This window comes from Mytilus californianus, unplaced genomic scaffold, assembly GCF_021869535.1.
Source record: "Mytilus californianus isolate M0D057914Y unplaced genomic scaffold, xbMytCali1.0.p SCAF_42, whole genome shotgun sequence".
Classification (NCBI taxonomy): Eukaryota; Metazoa; Mollusca; class Bivalvia; order Mytilida; family Mytilidae; genus Mytilus; species Mytilus californianus.
Window position 1 is genome coordinate 1,836,880 of NW_026262693.1, and position 25,248 is coordinate 1,862,127.

The following is a 25,248-nucleotide window of genomic DNA, read 5'->3' on the forward strand; positions in this document are numbered from 1 at the left end:
TTATGCAGACAATTACCAATTTTCTTTACCAATAATGCTTTTATTCAAAAGTATTTAGGAAATATAAAATTTAATCGGTACGGTCATCTGCCATATTGGGCCGTCCGTAACGGAAGTTACGAACAGCCGCTTTCCCCCAGTGAACTCGGAACAATTTAGATATCAATATTTCAGATGAACGATTAGAGACTGTTCTGTAGATTGTGAAAAAACTTCTTGGTTTATACATCGACAATAACCTAAATGGGAATGAGCAAACAGATAAATTGTCATGTACAATATCAAATAGAATCAACTTATTACAAAAGATAAGAAAATATTTACCTATGCATATACGTATTATTTATTTTAATGCTTATATTCTGCCATTGTTTGATTATTTTTGCAATATATGAGGTAGTTGTAATGAGAGTGGAATAAATAAACTTAATGCAAATGTTTGCACCTGTCCTAAGTCAGGAATCTGATTACAGTAGTTGTCGTCTGTTTATGTAGTTCATACATGTTTCTCGTTTCTCGTTTTTATATAGATTAGACCGTTGGTTTTTCCGTTTGAATGGTTTTACACTAGTAATTCTTTGGGGCCCTTTATAGCTTGCTGTTCGGTGTGAGCCAATGCTCCGTGTTGAAGGCCGTACCTTGACCTATAATGGTTTACTTTTATAAATTGTAACTTGGATGGAGAGTTGTCTCATTGGCACTCATACCACATCTTCCTATATCTATTAATAAGTTATTAAAGAAATCTGCTAGAGTTATAGTAGGAACGGACATAATGACATCCTCCACTTTATTGTTTACTAAGTAATAGTTTAAATTTGTTGAATGTGGAAAAATGAATTCAGTATCGAAAGGCAATAATGAATACTTGTATTTAAATCATTAAAAGATATGGTTCCTAACTGTTTACGAGAAAAAACTTTCATTTTAGGCCAAAATAAAAATATTGAATGTTTGCCCAAACGCGACCGACCCAAAAAAAACCCGCCGACTCAAATTCTTTTTTTGCCGTTTTTTTGAAGATTTTTTTTTTTTCGGATCTTTTTCGTGTCCGCTCCGTCATCGTATAACACTTAATGTTCGTCGTCTTTGCGTTTGAAAGTAACTGTGAATAAGATTAAAAGAAAGCGTGTAAGAGACGCAGTTAATCGATATTCGATGTTCTCGGTTTTTATCTTCTGATTTAACGAACGGTTACTTCTGCTTTGGCGCCGGCTACTTCAAAATTGTCAAAAATAATATTTTCACAAAGTTTTCATTTTTTACCAAGTCGATGAAACATTGATAATTAAAGAAATTCATACATAAACGATTCATTTTCTGAAGAACAGATATTTAAGCATTGACTTTACAGCGTGAAGCAGATTATTTAATAAAAAGACAACTTTTTATCACTTCATTCACTTCCGGTACTTGTTACACAATTCGTACATCAATCTAACTTTCGGCGACAAAATGAGTTTGTTACTTCATTTGAACGTGATAAAAATTGCCTCCAGTAAATGTTTAATCCATTTATTGCATTAAAAACGTTATATTCCTTTCCAAATAGCTTGTCAAACATCGTTTATTTTTGTAAATTTTCTTCGTCCGCCATTAACTGTTTTCTAACTACGGATCGGAGAAACGGACCAGCTATGACCGAAATCCGTATTTTTACAATAATAACTACGGACGCATGAATGGAACAGCTGACAAGGAAATTGGTCCCAAATGGAAAAATTGCGCATTCCACACGCATTAACAGACTATTTGTTAGATTTACTTGATTAATGTATATAATTCCATATATATGGATTGTTTCAAAATATTGATTAAACTTGCTTAATTAACTCTGGGACTATAATACTAATATCAATATATATGGCCCAGCTTAACTTTGTATATCTTTTGATGAGAAACACTGAATTTCATAAACATGATAAACAAGATAGTTTTTTAATTGAATTGTGATTTATATATTATAATTTCTTTATCTTTTTGTCATAAAAAAAAATCTTTTTAGTGCTAGATATTTAGTTGGTAGTTTCTCACAAGAACCTAAACTTAAACAACTTTGAATTTGAACTTTTACTTTAATTGTATACTCAGATATGAATTGAACAATATAAAAAGAACATTATTTACATATGACCCTTTGTACTATAGGTAGTAAAAACCAAACATTGTAGCACAGTGTGCAAAAGAGCACTTCTCCCTATCAGTTTCAAAAAGAGAAGTCACTTCTCCCTATGATTCTGAAGTAGTGTGAGCCCTGCATGATTATGCATTTAAGGATGTACTTAGGTCAGGTTTTGGAATTTCTGTCAGATGTTTGGACTCTGGTTTTTTCCTACAATACAGGGTAAAATATTTTGCCCCATGACCCCCATTTTTTTTCCATATATAATACTTCAATTAATAACTCATAAAAGGTCATATACCAAAATTTAAGCAGATTGTAGATTTCTTCTCTTTCCATTAGTTTGCTTCTTAACTTAAATGCTCTTGAAGTCTTCTGACTTATAGTATCAATTTTAAATTCTACATTTTTCTAATTTCACCAAAGTACATCCTTAAAGAGTTCACCTTTTTGCCTGCAACAGTCCAATTCATCATTTGATTTATTGTAATAAGTATGTGAAATTATTAATACTGAGAAATAAAAAAAAATGTCTATGGGTTCGAATTATTTGAATAATTGCATGTCTACAGTTAAACTAAAAATATTTTCAACTAATAAGATCAAATTTGAATCTTTTCCTGATGACCAATGATCACCATGTCTTACAGAGTCATTCTTCATCATTTTCCTCAAACAACTTCAACTATTTGTTAGCTGAAAGTCTTGTTATAGTGATAATAATATTTATGTGATCAACTTTATAGAAAATATGTGACCATCTTTATTTACTCACAGCTGCTCATTTACCTTATCATCATTAAAAAAAATGGTGTTTGATTAGGACTAAATTAGAGTTCAGGAGCCCCCAGAATGCAGGATTTTTGCACCATTTTAGAAAAAAAAAATCCTCGCCGTGATGGGCGACGAGCAAGTTCGTCGCACCGGACGTCTATGACGCCCGCAATCCTTGCCGGCTACTTTAATTATTAATCCTGCTACTTCAAAACCTAGTGACATCCCTGTAAAGAAGTAAAACATGTGAAAATTGCAGACAGTTTTTCATGGCTTTAGATTGTCTCAACAAAGGTTTGACGAGAAAAAAGATATACTGTTTTAATATTTTCATGCAAATTCTGATAAAAAAAAAAAAAAGAATTTGCCTACCTACCTACCCACACCCAGTCATCATGGGTCGGGTTTGGGCAAACTGAAATATTTTTAATTGTGGCCTTACTGATAATCAAAATTATAATTTCGTTCAGCTGATGAAAATTTATTGAAACTTCCGAAGCCAAAAACAAATTTTTTGAAAAAAAAACTTTTATATATTCTGGGTCTCAAATATGGAACAGTTTATCAAATGAAATAAAGATGAGAATTCACTTGTATCTTTTAAAGCAAAATGTTACAATTTTTTCATGAAGAAGGCAGATTAATAACTAAATAAAATTATATATTGTGTATATTTCATTATAATATATTGTATGTACTTTATCAGGGGCAGATCCAGCCATTTTAAAAAAGAGGCTTCCAACCCAGGATAAAGGGGTTTCCAACCATATGTCCCCATTCAAAAGCATTGATGGTAAAAAAAGGGGGGTTCCAACCACCGGAAGCCAATGACGATGACGATGACGCTCAGTCACAATTACCTTCACTGCCTTCTGGTGACGCTTGTCAACCAAAACCCACAGAAAATTACATAAAACAGAACAAATTCCAAGAAAAAATCCTACATCTAGAAAAAGCGCTTGAACAAGAAAAATACATCAACACATTTTTATCAAATAAAAAAAATATACTCAGCAATAAACTCTTCAGATATGACAGTTTTAAGTACAGTGATTCAAAGATAAAAGAATTAACCGGCTTACCTGATAATCACATTTTTGATACGCTATTTTCACTTTTTGACAATCCTAAACAGTATTGGTCTTATGAAGATTTTGGATGGAAATTTGGGTAGACACAGAGCTTTTTCCGCACAAGACGAGTGTGTTTATGTATTAAGTTACGACAAGGCATAAGTGAAACCGTTCTTTACTCGATGTCAACTGTTTCATGTATTTTGTCAACATGGGCCTGTCACATCAAATCAGTATTTTAAAAAATTGACATAAACCCAACAATGGATGAATTAGAGACATTATGTCCCCCTGGTATACTTCAAAAATTTCCTAACTGCGTTATGATTTTGGACTGCACAAAATTCGAGGTAAGCTAGATAAACAATCGGTATTTTGGTCCGAATATTGGAGTCGTCATACGGCAAAGGTATTAGTTGGTTGCACTTTAGGGGGATCGTTATCTTTTGTGTCCGACCTCTTCCCTGGCAGCACAACAGATGTAGAAATGTGCCAAAAGTCAGGTCTGTTGGATAATGTTAAATCTTGGGAGGTATACATGGCCGACAAAGGTTTCACCCTTCAAAGACAATTTCATGAAAAGGGTGTACAACTTCTGGTTCCAAAAATAAGAAACAATTCAACCCACAGCAGGTCGATAAAACAAAGCATAATAACATTTTTGTAGAACAGGCGATAGGTCGAATTAAATCATACAGATACTTAACCAGAAGAATTCCGATATCTTCATTTCAACTAGCTTCCATAAATATCCTGCTTACCTTACTTTCCAACGTTCAATTGTCACCGCTGCCGATCCAATACTTATGTTAGTCATCAGAACCAAATTGAATTACTTTCCAACGTTCATTTGTCACCGCTGCCGATCCAATACTTATGTTAGTCATCTGAACCAAATTGAATTACTTTCTAACGTTCATTTGTCACCGCTGCCGATCCAATACTTATTTTGGTCATCAGAACCAAATTGAATTACTTTTCCAAACCAGTTAAACTGAAAACTAAGAAGCAATCAGGTCATGCTAACAAAAAAACCAAACAAGCGAAAAAAATAATAAAAAAACAAAAAAAAAAAAACAGGAAAAGAAAAAGAAACGAAGCAAAACAAAACATACCTAACAATAGGCAACAAAAAAAGAAAATAAAGAAACAAATCAATATACCCATGTGATTAAAGAATACCTCAATCCATTACACTTATATGATTTTTTAAAATTTGAAACTCGTCTGAAATAACGTTATTCGGTGATTGATAGACTGTAATTTGAAACTCGACTGAAATAACGTTATTCAGTGATTGATATACTGTAATTTGAAACTCGACTAAAATAACGTTATTCAGTGATTGATAGACTGTAATTTGAAACTCGACTGAAATAAAGTTAGTCAATGATTGATAGACTGTAATTTGAAACTCGACTGAAATAACGTTATTTAGTGATTGCTATAATGTAATTGGTGTTTGTTGCCTGTTAAAAAGGAACCATTCTTGTAAATAATAAACACTGTAATAATGGAGTACCCCGATTAACACCTTCATTTGAAATGCACAGTTTTCTCTTTATATAAACATGATAAAAATAAAGAGATGTGTTATGATTGCCAATGAGACAATTATCCACCCAAGTTCAAATGAAGTTGATATAAGCAATTGTGAATGGTTGATATATTAAATCTGTCTCATGTGTAGTCTGTAGAACAGAAATAGTTTCAATAATAAAAAAAATCAAATCAGCACCCACCCTCGATAAGATATAGGCATTGGTTTGGCAGAATGAATATGTTTCTTGGTTGACATGAACACATACAAATTATTCACCTATTTTTTAAGTATCACTCCAGATCGACGTTGGCTTGCTAGACCACCCTCCCCCTTTTTCAAAATCCTAGATCTGCACTCCCCTGTCTGATCCAAACGATGTATCTACATGTCAGATATAAAGCCGTTTTTGTCTATGTGCATGATGTGTCTACATGTCAGATATAAAGTCGTTTTTGTCTATGTGCATTTCTAGAAAAAAAGTTTACGAGCCCATGCTATCAACGGGAGTATTTTGGGGTAATGACACTAACTTAGCAACGTCAGGAGTTTGCCCCCTCTCTTTCTCTTAAATCCGTCTCTGGTTTTACTAAGACGGACCGCGCCGTCGAGGTAGTTATTTTTACCACGAGTGAAAAGATTTTGATAGCAGTTTTCCTCATAAACTGCGTGACGAGTGTAACTGATTAAAAAAAAATAGCTTTGTTTGGGAGTGATATAAGTCTTCAACAGTATAAATTCGTGTTCATCCTTTTAACGACTTTGACCTTTTTGCTGGTTATTATTCTACATTTCTACTAATCATTTATAAACCTAACAGACTCGTCCACATCGCTTCTCATTGGCTGACCCAGTTTTATTTGGAAGTTGATTGGGCGGTAAATTATAATGTGTTTGTGTATTGTATGTGTATAGATGTACAATGCATATCATGTTTGGCAGTCTAATGTGTGGTTTGACAGCATTCTGGTGATATTTTTTTCAAATTTAATTATATGTACTGCAAGACACATTTGAACTTATTTCGTGTTTATTAAGCCAGCCAGAGACATATATATATATGTCTCTGAGCCAGCGTATTATTCCTCTTTTTTGCAGATGAGCCAGTCCCAACACTAAACACTGTGTTAGTATACTAGTATTTAATATGAAAGTACCATCTTCACATAAGCAGTAACCCTTTCTAAGATGGGGGCCAGGGGGGTTTCAATAACAGCAAAACAGCAAATTGATTTGGCTTATAACTGATAACAAGGAATTGAAAAGGGATAAAAACAGATAACAGTAAATGAATAATTAAAATCAGTCGGGTCCAGGACAAATCCAGTAAATATCTTATATAATTTTACCTCAAAAAAATTTTCGCCTCGCTTCGCTCGCCGAACTTTATGGTTTGCGCCCCCCCCTAACCTAAAATCCTGGATCCGCCCCTGGAATTGGTTTACTCAATGTATGATAATATTTTTTTGTTATGGAATACTTTTTTCAGCATTTATTTTTGTACTTTTAATGAAGCTCACACATGCTTGTAATTTAAATAGTGAGTGTATTCTTAGAAAAAATTCAAAGAGCTGAGTCTGTGTTCCTTATTATATAAAAGGTGTTTAGGTTAACTGGTCATATGGAACTAGGACTTAATTGCCATCCTCATCAGGTATCTCTGGCCATATGTTTTCCTTTTTGTCGAGTCTGCGACTTTTGTCGCAAAAGCGAGACATAGTGATCACACATTTTGTCGGCGGCGTCGTCGTCAGGGGCGTCCACAAATATTCACTCTGTGGTAAATGTTTTTAAAATTTGAATTACTTTCTTAAAATATCCTGGATTTCTACCAAACTTGGACAGAAGCTTGTTTATGATCATAAAATAGTATCCAGAAGTAAATTTTGTAAAAAAAAAAAATCCTACTTATCCGTATTTTTCAATAAATTGACTTAGTTTTTCTGCCAGTTTACATTACATTCACTCTGTGGTTAAAGTTTTAAAAATTTTAATAACTTTCTTAAACTATCCTGGATTTTTACCAAACTTGGACTTAAGCTTGTTTATGATCAAAAGCTTGTATCTAGAAGGAAATTTTTTGTATTTCCATATTTTACTTATAACATGATTGTATAAATGGACTTTAATAAGTTTTTCTTTCAGTTAACATTACATACAGTCTGCAGTTAAAGTTTTTAAAACATTTATTAGATTCATAAACCATCCTGGATTTTTACCAAAATTGGACAGAAGCTTCTTACAATCAAAAGATAGTATCTAGAGGAAATTTGTATGCCCCTGCCATAGCGGAGGGGGCATTAAGTTTTACCCTTGTACGTCTGTACATACGTCCGTCCGTACGTCCCAAAGTTGGTTTCCGTTCTCTAACTTCAGTTTGCCTCAACCAAATGTTATGAAACTTATACACAATGCTTATTACCACAAAATACAAATCATGTATTAATTTTGGGTGCGTCACTTTAACCGTTCTAGAGTTATGCTCCTTTACAAATGAAAAAAAAATGCTGAATTTTTTAGTTTCCGTTCTCTAACTTTAGTTTGCCTCAACCAAATGCAATAAACTTATACACAATGCTTATTACCACCAAATACAGATCCAAGTTTGAATATTGATGGCGTCACTTTAATCGTTCTAGAGTTAACTTATGCCCCTTCACAAATGGAAAAATTGCTGAATTTTTTATTTCCGTTCTCTAACTTTAGTTTGCCTCAACCAAATGCTATGAAACTTGTACACAATGCTTATTACCACAAAATACAGATCAAGTTTGAATTTTGGGGTTGTCACTAAATTTTTCTAGAGTTATACAATTGAGAATGGAAATGGGGAATGTTTCAAAGAGACAACAACCCGACCATAGAACAGACAACAGCAGAAGGTCACCAACAGGTCTTCAATGTAGCGAGAAATTCCCGCACCCGGAGGCGTCCTTCAGCTGGCCCCTAAACAAATATATATACTAGTTCAGTGATAATGAACGCCATACTAAACTCCAAATTGTACACAAGAAACTTAAATTAAAAATAATACAAGACTAACAAAGGCTAGAGGCTCCTGACTTGGGACAGGCGCAAAAATGCGGCGGGGTTAAACATGTTTATGAGATCTCAACCCTCCCCCTATACCTCTAGCCAATGTAGAAAAGTAAACGCATAACAATACGCACATTAAAATTCAGTTCAAGAGAAGTCCGAGTCTGATGTCAGAAGATGTAACCAAAGAAAATAAACAAAATGACAATAATACATAAATAACAACAGACTACTAGCAGTTAACTGACATGCCAGCTCCAGACTTCAATTAAACTGATTGAAAGATTATGTCTTCATCATATGAATATCAGGCACAATCCTTCCCGTTAGGGGTTTAGTATCATACCATCATAACATATATGAGAAGAACATAACCAGTGTCATGCCAACAACTGGTTTTTAAATAAATGTGTTTAGTGCCGATGCAAAGACCCTATAAGTGAATCAATATTAACGCCAAAATATGCAATCTTTAATGACCTGACAACAGTATCGTAACTATATCCCTTCTTAATAAGTCTATTTAAAGGTTTTGTGAGCTTCAGAGGTGAATACTGACATTTTTGTGCTTTATAAAGAATATTTCCATAAAAAATTGGATGTGAAATAACTGAACGTGTAAGAAGTCTGCATGTTGAGCTTTATTTACGAATGATGTCCTTATACCGATGATAAAATTTAGTAAATATTTTGACTAGTTTGTGATATCGAAAACCCTGGTGTAATAATTTTTCAGTAATACATAAATTTCTCTCGTTAAAATCTAAAACATTGTTACATACACGAGCGTATCGTACAAGTTGAGATATATAAACACCGTAAGATGGTGACAAGGGAACGTCACCATCTAAAAATGGATAATTAACTATAGGAAATGAAAAATCATCTCTTTTATCATATATTTTAGTATTAAGCTTTCCGTTAATGATATAGATATCAAGATCGAGGAAAGGGCAGTGGTCATTGTTAGTATTAGCTTTATTTAAAGTAAGTTCAACAGGATAAATTTCTTTAGTATACATACTGAAGTCGTCATTATTGAGAGCCAAAATATCATCCAAATATCGAAAAGTATTATTAAATTTGTGTATCAGATGTTGTTTCGATGGGTATTTGCTGATTTTTGTCATAAATTGTAACTCATAGCAATACAAAAAAAGGTCCGCAATAAGTGGTGCACAGTTAGTCCCCATTGGAATTCCGATAACCTGACGATATACGGAATCTCCAAAGCGAACAAAAATGTTATCTAGTAAAAATTCAAGGGCATATATAGTATCAAAGCATGTCCAATTGACATAGTTTTTTGTTTATTGCTACTAAAACATGACCTAAAAGAGTTTGAACATATATATTCACATTCTGACTTTTTAAATGCCCATTTAATTAGGTGTGTGAATTTTTTCTTAATGAGAATGTGAGGCAATGTGGTATATAGGGTAGAAAAATCAAAACTTTGAACAGATTCAAAATCACCAATATATGCATGTAATTTATCAAGTACTTCCAACGAGTTCTTGACACTCCAAAAGTTATTAATTCCACTATTTTCAAAGGCCGTATTTGAACAATTTATTATCAGGTTTTTGATTGTACCAAGTGTACTGGTAAGAAGAATAGACAATTTAGTAGTGGAACAATGGCTTGAAGACGAAATGAATCTATATTTGTAAGGTGTTTTGTGTAGCTTCGGAAGCCAATACATAGTTGGGACTTTCATTGTATTTGGTTCTGCTTGTAAAGCGGTAGCTAAAAGTTTATGTTTGTTACAGATGTCGTTTTCTGAAAATGGAGTCAGTTGGAATGTTGGTGAATTGGTGATTTCTTTTTTCAGAACCTCAATGTAAAATTTACGTCAAACAATAATAATATTATTAGCAGCTTTATCGGCCGGGACAAAAACAAATTCCTTGGCTAGTTCTTTTAGTTTAAGTTTGATACGAGAAATAGGTGTATTGTGGTTATTGTTAAGAGTAAAATGTTCTTTAAAATGTTGAATACGTATATCAACTATGTTCATTACTGAATTAAAAAAAGAGTCCAAAGATTTTTTGTCAGCTTTTTCCCGTTTTATCCATTTCAAACAGTAAGTATGGAGTGAGTCGTGGATGATATTACGACACTCATTCCAATTAATAATTGACGGGGGACGATATTTAGGTCCTTTACTGAGGAAAAGTAACTTTACATGCCCCTTTACAAATGGAAAAATTGCTGAATTTTTCATTTCCGTTCTCCGAGTAAATTAAGTTTGCATCAACCAAATTTTATAAAACTTATACACAATACGTATTACTACAAAACTCAAATCAAGTACACATTTGGGTAGGGTCACTTTTACTGTTCTTCAGTTATGTCCCCTTATAACTGTATATAATATGCAAGCGGGGGCATCATCTGTGTCCCATGGACACATTCCCCATTTATTTAATTACTTTTTACCCATTTTGTTGAGCCTGCAACTTACATCAAAAGTAGGCGAGACACTAGTACTGGGTTCTGCGGAACCCTTACGAATTTTTATACGACCGCAAAATTCGTCTATTGGTATGACGTTGACGTCGTCGTCCGAAGACACATTGGTTTTCGCACAATAACTTTAGTTTAAGTGAATGGATCTCTATGAAATTTTACCATAAGGTTCAATACCACAAAAGGAAGGTTGGGATTGATTTGGGGTTATGGTACCAACAGTTAAGGAATTAGGGGCCAAAAAAAAACATTTTTCTAGTTTCCAGCACTAGTAACCCGAATTTGGCTTGAACGGCCAAAAAGGTATTAACGACATTTAAAAAAGATTGATTATCATTAGATAACGATTGACAAAAATTAAAAATTTGTTTTTAATGCATTTCAATCCATATCAAATTATTTTAATACCAGTCAAATAGATTCCCTTGCGGTCATTCAAGTTAGTTTCAGATGTGGTTAAGCTGTGTCAAACTAATTAGCCACGCCCCCCGTTAAACGAAATCAAACTGATGTTTAATCCTTTTAATCTTTAAAGTGTCCGCCTTTTTGTAAGGTAAATCACTCAAGCAGAACAGCATCCCCGTTTAAGTATCTTTAAACCGTTCCTAACGTTATCGATTTTAGTCAGATAAGTACCTCCAACAAATATTCACAATTAAAAGAAATTAATTACAAATACATTTGTAAACTATTGAGTAATTTATAAAATGCAGCGAAAAAATATCAGTTAAAAAATTATACAAATTAAAAAAAATAATTTGTACACATGCAGTAACTTTATAGATAAGAAAGATGGTTGATAAGTGATATAAAAACTAGCGTCATCTGAGTAATTTTGCAAAAAATAAAACGAGAATGCTGGTTTAATCTAATTTTTATTTAATAATCAATAAAGGGACCAATACGCAAGTAACAGAAAGTATTCATTGTTTACATCATTCCAATCAATATCATATATCTTATCTTTTAGGTTGAAAATATTTTTTTCAATTACCGCCTATTAAAACAGTATTTATCGAAAACACAAATTATATCGCGGCGATTTATTAAATGGAAAAAATTACGATCGTGAAAATGTTAAAATTTTTGATTTTATTCCGCCATCAGTTTACATTTGTTGAAAGTTGATCTGTTACATATGCAAATAAGAGGATGTGTTACTTGTATGATTGCCAATGAGAAAACTCTCCACCATAGAAGTTACTGAACAACTATAGGTCACCGTTAGGCCTTCAACAATTAGTAAAACCCATACCGTTAAAGTTATTTTATTTGTCAACAGGACTGGGCAAAAAGTTGGTTCACATGGGAAAAGGTCGAAAATATTAATATAGAAATTTTAAAAGAGATGCTTGATTCTAAGAATTTGGTTTAGGGAATGTTTTTCCAAACAGGTCTGCATACCTCTTCGTTACGTGTCTGTTAAATGTTCAACCCACCATCTTTGTGGACCCTTAAACCGAACTAAATTGACTTAAGAACCAAATTTTTGGTTTGATTTTTTAGGCGAACTGAACATGTTAGATAAATGAAACTGCAGTTGTACGGAAACATCAATCTATATAAAGGAATCGTCAGATCAAAAGACCGAATCGCCCATGTAATTTCATCGGGAACATGTATAAAAATATTTGCCACTGCACGTTAAGCAAATTTAAATGAACTAAATTCGTCCCGATTTTTCAAAAACTCACATTTAAACATACGTTTGTTGTTTGATTAATTTACCCGGAAAATTAAAATTTCGTATAGCTTAAATACGCCACGTATACTAGTATATCTGATACCAAATATAAACTGTTATTTTTAGCTCACCTGGCCCGAAGGGCCAAGTGAGCTTTTCTCATCACTTGGCGTCCGTCGTCCGTCGTCCATCGTCGTCCGTCGTCGGCGTAAACTTTTTACATTTTGAACTTCTTCTAGAGAACCACTGAATGGAATGAAACCAAACATGGCATGAATGTTCCTTATGAGGTGCTGACCAAGTGTTGTTACTTTGTAGCGGATCCATCATCCAAGATGGCCGCCAGCGGGGGACTTAGTTTAACATAGGACCCTATGGGAAATACATACAAATGTCTTCTTTTAGAGAACCACTGAATAGAATGAAACCAAACATGGCATGAATGTTTCTTATGAGGTGCTGACCGAGTGTTGTTACTTTGAAGCCGATCCATAATCCAAGATGGCTGCCAGCTGGGGACTTAGTTTAACATAGGACCCTATGGGAAATACATACAAATGTCTTCTTTTAGAGAACCACTGAATGGAATGAAACCAAACATGGCATGAATGTTCCTTATGAGGTGCTGACCGAGTGTTGTTACTTTGAAGCTGATCCATGATCCAAGATGGCCGCCAGCGGGGGACTTAGTTTAACATGGGACCCTATGGGAAATACATACAAATGTCTTCTTTTAGAGAACCACTGAATGGAATGAAACCAAACATGGCATGAATGTTCCTTATGAGGTGCTGACCAAGTGTTGTTACTATGAAGCTGATCCATAATCCAAGATGGCCGCCAGCACGGGACTTAGTTTAACATTGGACCCTATGGGAAATACATACAAATGTCTTCTTTTAGAGAACCACTGAATGGAATGAAACCAAACATGGTATGAATGTTTCTTATGAGGTGCTGACTGAGTGTTGTTACTTTGAAGCCGATCCATAATCCAAGATGGCTGCCAGCGGGGGACTTAGTTTAACATAGGACCCTATGGGAAATACATACAAATGTCTTCTTTTAGAGAACCACTGAATGGAATGAAACCAAACATGGCATGAATGTTCCTTATGAGGTGGTGACCGAGTGTTGTTACTTTGAAGCTGATCCATAATCCAAGATGGCCGCCAGCGGGGGACTTATTTAAACATGGGACCCTATGGGAAATACATACAAATGTCTTCTTTTAGAGAACCACTGAATGGAATGAAACCAAACATGGCATGAATGTTCCTTATGAGGTGCTGACCGAGTGTTGTTACTTTGAAGCTGATCCATAATCCAAGATGGCCGCCAGCGGGGGACTTAGTTTAACATGGGACCCTATGGGAAATACATACAAACGTCTTCTTTTAGAGAACCACTGAATGGAATGAAACCAAACATGGCAAGAATGCTCCTTATGAGGTGCTGACCAAGTGTTATTACTTTGAAGCTGATCCATCATCCAAGATGGCAGCCAGCGGGGGACTTAGTGTAACATAGGACCCTATGGGAAATACATACAAATGTCTTCTTTTAGAGAACCACTGAATGCAATGAAACCAAACATGGCATGAATGTTCCTTATGAGGTGCTGACCAAGTGTTGTTACTATGAAGCCAATCCATAATCTAAGATGGCCGCCAGATGGGGACAATGTTTAACAAAGGACCCTATGGACAATACATACAAATGTCTTCTTTTAGAGAACCACATACTGAATGGATTGAAACCAAACATGGCATGAATGTTCCTTATGAGGTGCTGACTAAGTTTTGTTACTTTGAAGCTGATCCTTCATCCATGATGGCCACCAATGGGGGGACTTCCTTTAACATAAAACCCTATGGGAAATACATACAAATGCTTCTTCTAGAGGTGCACTGAATGGAATGAAACCAAAACATGGCATAAATGTTTCTTATGAGGTGCTGATTAAGTGTTGCTACTTTGTTGCCGATTTACTGTTCAAGATGGCCACCAGGATTTTTTATTAAATTACAGGACCAATATTGAACCAAATTTGGCCTCACTCATTATTAGGGTATCTGTTATGATTTTAATCTATTTTTACATGATTTCCAAAACCAAAGTAGAATCAGGTGAGCGACACAGGCTCTTGAGAGCCTCTAGTTTTTGTCTCGAGTCCGACAGTGATATACTATTCATTACTAAATGCATACATGTAAAACAATACATTACTACTACTTATGTTATGGGTGACATTTCTGGTGTAAAGAATGATATTTATCAAAATCTGAGTAGTTACAGCTAAAGATTTGTTGAAATAAACATATATTTAGTTATGTTCCTATAGTCAAATTTGAAAAATGTAAGTATATACTCGTTGTTATTGATTTTGCTCATTTTAAAAATATTTCACAAAAATGTACGCACTTGTACAGATAGAAAGAAAGTTACAAACTCAATATATACATATATATATATTGAAAATATGAGAGAAACCTCAAGAACGAATACTGTTTAAATTCATATCTATGTTTAACTTTCTTTGCTTCATCGAGTAAATTCACAGATTTATATTTCAATTAGGTTGTTCTTGAACAGTTTGAGAAATTCGTCATCAAAATTTTTAGTTGTATTGTATAATAGTGTTAATCCTTGAAATAGCACGTGGAATCCTAACTATAATTAAGTGTGTCAATATCTTGTAAAAAGTAGGGTTCTTTTCATACATTGGCAATTTCCTCTTCCGACATACATGTAATATATGTCACTGGACGTTAAAATTTCACGAGGATGTTATTCGTATTTAAATCAAACAATATTGTTTTTACTCGATTATGATTTCAAGCAACCGTTACAGGTAACCGTATCACGAACGGTTTGTAACTTACATTGATTTCCCCTGAAATTGCAAATGCAAAAAGAAGCTAAAGTATATATGACTCTTTTAAATATATATTCTATCTGATTTTTGCCTGTTATATTATAATAGCAGTATAAAATAACCACAAAAGAAGATCCATATAGGGAAGGCTCGCGCACCCTAAATCCGCCTCTAGACATGTTAGCCTACCTGGACTTTTCTGAAAGTTTCTGTTTTGATCCAGTCAGGGTTCGTACCCACGGCCTCCTTTACTATCACACGCTCGTCACGCTTAGTCGGGAAGTCATGACACGTGTACACAGATGAAAGACTTGTCGACAATATCGGCGCGTAACTACCAAACAAAAAAAAACAAATAAAAAATTCCAAAACTTGTTTACCAGTTTACAAAAAAAAATTGCCACTGGAACCGATTCTGACAAACCTTTTTGTTTCAATTCTACCACAGAAAAAAGTTTTTTCTTCTTCACGATTTTGTTTTTTTTTCAAATTTAATATAAAAAAAAATATGCACGAATAATTATCTATACTTTCATACACACCAACGTTAACTGCATGTTCAAAATTTTCTCGGCGCCTATCCCTAACTTTAAAGTGACTTTAAGAAAAAGTATTTCAATGTTTTAACAACAACTAAATTTAATTAATAGATGAACATCTGCATAAAATGCACGATTACTGTTCGAAATATCATCTATATTTTTGTTGTCATAATGACTGACGGACACAAACGGACAGACAAATTGCTCTTAGACGAGTGTACTGAGTTTTATTTTAAACGTACGTAACAGTCTATAGGGATATATAGGTAACCTTCCATAGACACATTCGGAAACCGGAAACAATATCGTCTCGTTCTTAACGTAGAAGCAACAATCATAAATTGTAGTAAAGTCTGAATTAATTAGACTGGGGATATATTGAACTAACGAGCTTCCACACTTCAGGCAGATTTTTACAATTCGACAAAGGTCACAAAAATCTATTATATAGTTAAAGTAAGCAAAAACATATGAATGACAGAAAAAAATTTCGGGGCCTTTTATAACTGACTATACGGTACATACCACATCTTCTTTTTTAGAGAATACATGTATTAGGCCCGGGAACACAAATATCGCCTTGTAGTCCCTATAGTAGACAGTGTATTATTACTGGCACATTTTTTCCCATACACCGTCCTTATTTATTTCAACATGTTTGGCCGCAAAAAGCTAGAGAGGGGATAAAAATTACACATTAAATAAATTTGGAAAAGTAAATAAGTTATTTTATCCAGTAGAAAAAGTAGACAATTAGTATTTCTGAAGCTATCAAACAAAAATCCAAGACGCCTTTAACACAAAATGGTCCTTGTCCTGAGTTAAGGCTGATAAAGTTTTCTATAATTTTGATATATATGCCCCAAAATTAGTACAACACAGGGACGGATCCAGGATTTTTTAATTCCATAAAAGTGAAAATATATAGTCGAGCGAAGCAAATCGAATTTTTTAAATGATTTTATGCAAAAAGTACTCATATAGCAAAAAGGTACACACAAAAAATTCTAAAAAGTGTGCATAATCATTGGTAGTAGACTTGTGATCTTTAAAACACGTGTACTTTTCCTCATGCCCTGTAAGCTGTAAGCTATTCCCGCCTTCAAGTGCTGACCCTCCTCGTTTTAATAAGATTTTGCTGAATTAATTCATTTATTTTAATCATTTTCCATATAAAGTTTAAATGTCGTAACTTGCCAAAACAGTTCGAGTCCCGTGTATAAGATTATTAAATAACTTAACTTACCTTACCTTAAATTTCACTCTCAAATCTGAGACTACTATAACACAGAGATTGGTCACTATAGATTTATCGGATTATCTGAGTCTCCGGTAGTTAGCTACGTTATTTTAACGTAGTTTCGTATTCGACCGTAGCAGACGACATATATCACCTATCACTGAGAATACTATAACCAGAGACATATATGTCTCTGCTATAACAGTATCGGATATTATTTTTTTTCTTTTAAAAATAATTTAAAAACAAAATTGAATTAATAAAAAAAAAAAAAGAATATAGTTTTTATCTTTCAAATGCAGTTATCTCTATTCATATTTAAATTTTTGTTTTTAATCATTAATAATGTGTTAATAGTTTGTTATTATGCGGCCACTCTTGAAAATGTGAATGTGATTAATCTTATCAATCTTACAGTTACATTGTTTTGCTACACGTCCGTTAATTGTATCTAATATACAAATATTTTACCTGTAAAGACAGGTAGTCTCAAAAGCATGGGAGATGAATTTTGTTTCACAGCTGGGTGCCCAAGGTACACGAGGCTCCGTTTATTGCAGTAAACTTTTATTCTATACTTGTAAGGTATTTCACTGCTGAGTGCCCAATATACATGTTTATTGTAGTAAACCTTGTCAATTATCGTCGGTGCACTTGTGGTAGGATTCAGGAGGGTGTGGATGGGGTTTTATAGAATGGAGAAATAGGGGCAAAAAAGGTATAGAACGGAGAAAAATGGACCGACAAATAAAGAATAGAGAAGAGAAAATAATAAGTTATTAAGATTTAAAGAATAGAGAAAAATGGCATAGAAATTATAGGAAATAAAGAACCCCCATCCAGACCCTCATTCAGATTATCCAACGTAAATTTTTTTTTTCAAACAAATTTCAACCCCCCCACCCACTTTTTTTAAATTTTCGTCTGATAATTAGGTCAAGTTTTTGCAAACAATGTAATAAGCGGCGATCACAGAAGAGAGAAAAAATTTCATTAAAGGTAAATGAGTAATTTCCTTACGTAACAGATCAGCAAAGAGGTTATAACTGCAATGGATACATAAAGCAAACATAAGCCCTAAAAATTATATATATGTTCCCAAAATATCGCTGGCATTTTCATTTTTCAATTCACAATGTCCAGTAACATTGATTTTTTATCTTGGCATGTATAGATAAATTTCTCTTGCTACAGAATGCGTATGAATAAATCCAGAAATTATACAATTAATGCAAATCGTCTTGATATGGATCACTCCAACGTATACTGCAAAATGTTCCAATTATTTCTGTTATATATAAAAGAAGTCGTTCGCTGTGCAAGATGTATAATGTATCTTATATTAGGACAATTTGGCCCATATTATCAGCACTTCTTTACAGCATTTCTATGAGGAGTCTATAGCACTATTGCCTTCTTCAAGTCAAATTTTCAGCCTCTATTGATCACATAATTCTTCAGTGGAGGTTCAAATTTCCAATCCTTCTTCCTGGTCAGCCTACATTGCTATAGTTATAGTTATTCGTTTATTCTCACAAAGGAACATAACTTTTATTGCTGTTCTTCATCTTAAGTCATAGTGAGGCCTTTCAAAAATTTTCTGCGAACTTCAATGTGATTTCTATTACATTTTACATATAAAAATACAAATTGTCTGAATAGGCATATTGAACAGTTCAACTGTTCTAATTCTATATAAGAAGCATTAAAAAAATTCTTCTAGGACTTCAATGACTTATTTTTTTTTTTTTTTTTTTTTTTTAATACAATATTCATTACACTGGATTAACATTTGTTATACATAATTGGAAAATGTTATCAAAATAGAAAAGAACTTTGTGAGTAAAACTGGTCATTAGGATATAACCTCACAAATTATAATACTAGCATTTCCCATTCTATGCAGCATTTCATTAAAGGTAAATGAGTAATTTCCTTACGTAACAGATCAGCAAAGAGGTTATAACTGCAATGGATACATAAAGCAAACATAAGCCCTAAAAATTATATATATGTTCCCAAAATATCGCTGGCATTTTCATTTTTCAATTCACAATGTCCAGTAACATTGATTTTTTATCTTGGGATGATAGTGATCTCAATCCTGATCTTTTACGTGGTGAATATACTGCATCAGATTTTGAATCTGAGGATGACTATACGTCCCTGCTGCAAAGACTGCAAAAACTACAAAAACTCCAAAAGAAATATCAACCGCAAGTACATGTAAATCAGAACGAAGAAGCTTCAAAATTATGTGACTGAATAATCAAATTATCTCTATGTTAACATAAATAGAACCACATTAGGGTAATTTACGATGACATTTTTTCAACACCAGAAATATGTGCCCTCTTTCAAAATCCCAGACAAGAAATTTTGTGCTTCAATACAGAACCGTAAAGTTTTTGAAAATTTGAATATTGTCTATTGTTAAAGTGTCGTATGTTTTAGTTATATCGGTATGCTTTTTGTAACGCTAATAATTGAGCAACTCAGATGAAAAGAGTTGTGATTTGCTTTAGTTTTTTTAGCCACAGCAAATATAAATGTGCTTGTTCAATGTTTGGTGACATACCATGTTAATTGTTGTCTGCATGATGCTTTGTAAAAAGGTTTCCTATAATATTTTTTTGTTGGGTAACTGCTGACAGTTTACCATGTGAAAATTCTGAGAAGCCAAAAATAATGCGAAATGTATAAATAAGTAGCAATGTCAGATCTAAACAAGAACGTTAAATATGATAGCATATATTGATATCACCTTTCTGTAAATTCAACTTCGATTCACAACTGCTTGTCAGTGGCAAATATTTCATGAACAGTCAGCCTGATTAAACCGAAATGAACTATTTTCAAATTATGTTTAAAGTTTGTTTTTATGTTATGTCGTTACACCAATGTCCATGCTAGTGGTGGTGATGAGCGCCTAAAAATATTTAACATCGTCATTCTTTATGTGCCCGTCTCAAGTCAGGAGCCTGTAATTCAGTGGTTGCTGTTGGTTCATGTCCGTCATATTTGAATTTTCGTAAATTGCTTTGTTATTGTAGACACTTCGTTTTCTCTAGTGAATTGTTATATATTTTCCATGTCGGGGACTTTTGAAGCTGACTGCACGTTATAGGTTTTCTCATTGTTGAAGGTAATTACGGTGCATTCCAATAACTTACATCCACTTCATTGAACTTCATTTGGACTAAAGGAGTTGTCTGATGATCATTAGCAAAAATATATAAAAATCTCCTTAAAGTTTGCTTCAAGTGGCTATTCCTTTAATATATAAAGATGTGTGGTTACTTGTTTTTTTTCTTTCATTGAACTGTTATCCAAACTGAGCGTGTTACACAATGTAGTGAATTTCTGCATTCCTGTCTTAGTTTTAATGTATATAATAATAAAAATGTATATTCAAAGACTTAAATATTTATTTCTCCATGTAAGACAAGCATGACAAATTCAATGAAATTAAAAAAAATACTAAAAAAAGTCATTTTCTCCTGTAGTACTTCTCCCTTCTTCTAATGCATGATGTCTTTCTGGGGGTATTCCTACAATAAAGAATATATTATAAATAAAAAGAAATAATGTTTGTCAAGTTTATAGCATAGGCAATTCATTAATTTTTAAGACTGTAATCTGAGACTTGAGACTCAGCAGTAATTGACCAATCATGTCAATATGGATCAAAATAGTTAAACTGATAAAGGATGCAGACCAAAGGTGCATGTACTTTTTACATCATGTTTGGGTCAATTATTTTAAAAAAATACGTCTATTTAGGAACTCATGATGTACTGGTATTTCACATGGTGACACATTTTCATTGCATAATATTATTATACTAGCATGTATAGACTGCATATATATTATCAAGGGAACCAAATATAAATCTAAATTTCTTTCACTAACAATACAAATTCACCTATCATATCTCATGTTGTGTGTGTGCAACTTGTCTCGTGTGTTTCTCAGTTCTGCAGCGGGAACTTACTGATACAGAAAAATTGGAATTTCATATAATTACAAATTTTACATCATTACATCGGTTAATTACTAAGGCTTGCACATACATTATCCGGAAAACAGATTGTTCATCTGAATGTAAGTTATGGGTGAGTTGCTCATTGACCCTGTCCCACGGACTGGTAATAACTCGAGGTTACTTTCCGGTTTGGTCGCTAAATTCAAGTCTATAACTGCACTTATTTTATTTAAAGTGCTTATAAACCAACATTTATGAACATGTCAAATCTTATATTCACACTTACCGGAACATAACACTCTTTATAAATCCACATTTGTAAATTATTATTTTCTCTTTCGCTGTCAAAAATGGCGGTCGAATCCTTCTTGTCAATCATTGCGAGTCACGTGCCGAGTCACGTGATCGAAGACTTACAATTAATTACTATTTGACTGGTCAGTACGGGAAGTGACCAATCTCTGTGTTATAGTAGTCTCAGCTCAAATACACAAGATGACATAATTTTTGCATTTTTCCTTACGTTTAAATGTTGTCTTCCTTTCTTTAAACAAAGGTAGAGATAATAAAAAAATTTGACCTTTTGTCTCTATAGTGTGGTAAATGGTTAAGTTTCTGTTTAGTATAGCATATTGTTCTGTGTAACAAATGATTTTAGAATTGCTTAAGAAGAAAAAATCAAATATTTATACTCCTTTTCCCGTTTTAATTGAAAAATTCTGGACAGAATTGACAATTTTATGAATGTTTACATTGATATAATTTTTTCGAATAAAATCGTGTTTCAAAAATATTTTAACGAACTTTAACAACGTGTCTTTTAAAGTTTTTAAAGACTTTTTGTACCTTTTATCATAGACGGTCTCAGATATAACGGTATTGTAACGCAATTCACGTGTATCAATCATCGTCTTAGCCTAAGGATATCATTTCAGATTCAACTTCTTAATCTCCAATCCACAAACACGCCATCCCCGTATATTGTTTATTTTACTGGTACACGAATCATCAATAAGCTTGGCATTTACCTGTTGTTGACACTCGTTAGACAATGCATCGTAAAGTTCGATTTGGTTCGAAATTATTTTAAGCAATGTAGAATTTTTTTTACAATAGTGCCAAATGCCCCCCCCCCCCCCCCCCCCCACCCCTACAAAAGAAAAAAAATCACATTAATTTTGTTTATAAACCATCTAAAATTCAAACTAAATGAGAATTATCCCAGCTCAAATCGGTCAATGTTACTCATAAGGGATGTATTTCTATGCAGTATATGTATACACAAACACACACCAACCCACATACATCTCTCTTTATATACAACATTTCATTAAAACTTGACTGAAATACTGACCAATTACTTATAGTTTGCCTAACGCTGAGACTACTATAACACAGAGATTGGTCACTTCCCGTACTGACCAGTCAAATAGTAATTAATTGTAAGTCTTCGATCACGTGACTCGGCACGTGACTCGCAATGATTGACAAGAAGGATTCGACCGCCATTTTTGACAGCGAAAGAGAAAATAATAATTAACAAATGTGGATTTATAAAGAGTGTTATGTTCCGGTAAGTGTGAATATAAGATTTGACATGTTCATAAATGTTGGTTTATAAGCACTTTAAATAAAATAAGTGCAGTTATAGACTTGAATTTAGCGACCAAACCGGAAAGTAACCTCGAGTTATTACCAGTCCGTGGGACAGGGGCAATGAGCAACTCACCCATAACTTACATTCAGATGAACAATCTGTTTTCCGGATAATGTATGTGCAAGCCTTAGTAATTAACCGATGTAATGATGTAAAATTTGTAATTATATGAAATTCCAATTTTTCTGTATCAGTAAGTTCCCGCTGCAGAACTGAGAAACACACGAGACAAGTTGCACACACACAACATGAGATATGATAGGTGAATTTGTATTGTTAGTGAAAGAAATTTAGATTTATATTTGGTTCCCTTGATAATATATATGCAGTCTATACATGCTAGTATAATAATATTATGCAATGAAAATGTGTCACCATGTGAAATACCAGTACATCATGAGTTCCTAAATAGACGTATTTTTTTAAAATAACTGACCCAAACATGATGTAAAAAGTACATGCACCTTTGGTCTGCATCCTTTATCAGTTTAACTATTTTGATCCATATTGACATGATTGGTCAATTACTGCTGAGTCTCAAGTCTCAGATTACAGTCTTAAAAATTAATGAATTGCCTATGCTATAAACTTGACAAACATTATTTCTTTTTATTTATAATATATTCTTTATTGTAGGAATACCCCCAGAAAGACATCATGCATTAGAAGAAGGGAGAAGTACTACAGGAGAAAATGACTTTTTTTAGTATTTTTTTTAATTTCATTGAATTTGTCATGCTTGTCTTACATGGAGAAATAAATATTTAAGTCTTTGAATATACATTTTTATTATTATATACATTAAAACTAAGACAGGAATGCAGAAATTCACTACATTGTGTAACACGCTCAGTTTGGATAACAGTTCAATGAAAGAAAAAAAACAAGTAACCACACATCTTTATATATTAAAGGAATAGCCACTTGAAGCAAACTTTAAGGAGATTTTTATATATTTTTGCTAATGATCATCAGACAACTCCTTTAGTCCAAATGAAGTTCAATGAAGTGGATGTAAGTTATTGGAATGCACCGTAATTACCTTCAACAATGAGAAAACCTATAACGTGCAGTCAGCTTCAAAAGTCCCCGACATGGAAAATATATAACAATTCACTAGAGAAAACGAAGTGTCTACAATAACAAAGCAATTTACGAAAATTCAAATATGACGGACATGAACCAACAGCAACCACTGAATTACAGGCTCCTGACTTGAGACGGGCACATAAAGAATGACGATGTTAAATATTTTTAGGCGCTCATCACCACCACTAGCATGGACATTGGTGTAACGACATAACATAAAAACAAACTTTAAACATAATTTGAAAATAGTTCATTTCGGTTTAATCAGGCTGACTGTTCATGAAATATTTGCCACTGACAAGCAGTTGTGAATCGAAGTTGAATTTACAGAAAGGTGATATCAATATATGCTATCATATTTAACGTTCTTGTTTAGATCTGACATTGCTACTTATTTATACATTTCGCATTATTTTTGGCTTCTCAGAATTTTCACATGGTAAACTGTCAGCAGTTACCCAACAAAAAAATATTATAGGAAACCTTTTTACAAAGCATCATGCAGACAACAATTAACATGGTATGTCACCAAACATTGAACAAGCACATTTATATTTGCTGTGGCTAAAAAAACTAAAGCAAATCACAACTCTTTTCATCTGAGTTGCTCAATTATTAGCGTTACAAAAAGCATACCGATATAACTAAAACATACGACACTTTAACAATAGACAATATTCAAATTTTCAAAAACTTTACGGTTCTGTATTGAAGCACAAAATTTCTTGTCTGGGATTTTGAAAGAGGGCACATATTTCTGGTGTTGAAAAAATGTCATCGTAAATTACCCTAATGTGGTTCTATTTATGTTAACATAGAGATAATTTGATTATTCAGTCACATAATTTTGAAGCTTCTTCGTTCTGATTTACATGTACTTGCGGTTGATGTTTCTTTTGGAGTTTTTGTAGTTTTTGCAGTCTTTGCAGCAGGGACGTATAGTCATCCTCAGATTCAAAATCTGATGCAGTATATTCACCACGTAAAAGATCAGGATTGAGATCACTATCATCCCAAGATAAAAAATCAATGTTACTGGACATTGTGAATTGAAAAATGAAAATGCCAGCGATATTTTGGGAACATATATATAATTTTTAGGGCTTATGTTTGCTTTATGTATCCATTGCAGTTATAACCTCTTTGCTGATCTGTT

General features: G+C 33.3%; 2 long non-coding RNA genes across 2 annotated transcripts; one reads left to right on the forward strand and one right to left on the reverse strand.

Annotated features, from left to right (window-relative positions):
- Window positions 1–20,771: 20,771 nt before the first annotated feature.
- On the reverse strand, window positions 20,772–21,829 carry LOC127699869 (uncharacterized). Its single transcript, XR_007981258.1, has 2 exons — window positions 21,633–21,829; window positions 20,772–20,912 (listed from the first exon to the last, which is right to left on the reverse strand). It is a non-coding gene; the product is annotated as an uncharacterized LOC127699869 (long non-coding RNA).
- Window positions 21,830–22,724: 895 nt separating this feature from the next.
- Window positions 22,725–23,780, forward strand: LOC127699870 (uncharacterized). The gene is made up of 2 exons (XR_007981259.1): window positions 22,725–22,919; window positions 23,640–23,780. It is a non-coding gene; the product is annotated as an uncharacterized LOC127699870 (long non-coding RNA).
- Window positions 23,781–25,248: the final 1,468 nt, after the last annotated feature.